This window comes from Rhagoletis pomonella, unplaced genomic scaffold (assembly GCF_013731165.1).
Source record: "Rhagoletis pomonella isolate Grant_MI unplaced genomic scaffold, Rhpom_1.0 Rhpom_scaffold_00001, whole genome shotgun sequence".
Lineage (NCBI taxonomy): Eukaryota > Metazoa > Arthropoda > Insecta > Diptera > Tephritidae > Rhagoletis > Rhagoletis pomonella.
The window spans coordinates 30,323,603-30,325,134 of record NW_023458555.1 but is presented as its reverse complement, the minus strand read 5'-3'; positions in this window follow the sequence as shown (position 1 = coordinate 30,325,134).

Here is a 1,532-nt window from a genome sequence, read left to right as displayed (position 1 = left end):
GAAAACAAATTACAAAAAAATAGTTTAATCTAACAAAATAAACCATCACGTGATAAAAAAAATTTATTTTAAGTCTGGTACGATATGTCGAAATTTAAAATGTCGACCCTAAAAACACCGAAAAAAATGTTAGAAAATCAAGAATGTCGAGAAAAAATTGTCGACATATCGTACCAGACCCTTTTTTCAAACATTCAACTTTTTCGACATTCGACGTTTTGGATTTTTTCGATCTTTTCTTCATTTCAAAAGGATACGATTTCGACATTTTCCGTTTCTGTAAAACATTATTTCGATTTAAGAAATTATATTCAACAGTAAGTTTTTCATTAAAAACGGTCTCAAGCTCAATAAAAATTGTTGAATATAATTGTTATAAGGCCATAAAATAACAAAAACAGATTTAAAAAATTTTTAAATTTCGACATTTTTATTTTCGACTTATCGTACGGATCCCATATTTTAAAAATAGTTCTTGAAAAACCGCCTATTTTTTTTAACCATGTCGGCCGCTGTGGTGTAGGGGTAAGCAGTGCCCGCTTCCACTCCGCAACGCCTGGGTTCAAGCCCTGGTTAAAGCAACATCATAAAAAAAAAATATATACGTTTTTTTCTTAACAGCGGTCGTCCCTCGGCAGGCAATGGCAAACCTCCGGGTGTATTTCTGCCATGAAAAATAGGTTCTTATAAAAATACAATCGCCGTTCGGAGTCGACGTAAAACTGTAGGTCCCTCCGCTTTGTGTGCCAACTACTATGCAAATCAACTTCAAAAAGTTCAACTGTTAATAGCTAAGTTAGCTTTAGGACAATTATGACCATCCACCATAAAGTCTCCAACTTTATTGAATTTAACAACTATAGTTTATAATATACGTTTTCATTTCAAAGGCGTTGCGCAAAGGCAATCCAACCGAGTCGACCCATTAATAAACCGACTTGCAAGAGATTATCAGTATTGGTACGGCTCAAAGTCCACAAAAAAACTAAAACTAAATTATTGACTCTAAGTCCATAACAGAAGCTAATTGTCCTCGAAAAAAGTGCCAAACATTTGACCTCAATATACGTATATATTTATATATATGCATATATATATTTATTTATATTTTTGTAGTACACATACATATACATAATTATGTAGTATTTATGATTTCTGTTTGCAATAAGTGAATCGGTAGATTTTTTTTACGGTTCATCGAATGCAAAATTTGCCGCTCCTCTAGCTTTTGAGTTCGTTTTGTTTGTTATATTTAAAGCAGCATATTTGCCTTTGGGATGTGTTTGTCTGTTGCGCGTGTTGTTGCTGTATGTGGGAGCTGTGGTTTTGGGCTTCTATATGCTATATAATGTGGGTGGATTCATCACAATATCACCCGTGTTTATTTATACTCATATATCTTTTTTATCGCTTCAATATTAATTAAACATATATAACTGTGTATTAAGTGTTATAAGAGTGCAGCAGCGGCAACAGTTAAATTTCTATTTGTTGTTGTTGTCTTTTATGCAGTTGCTGGCACTGCACCACTA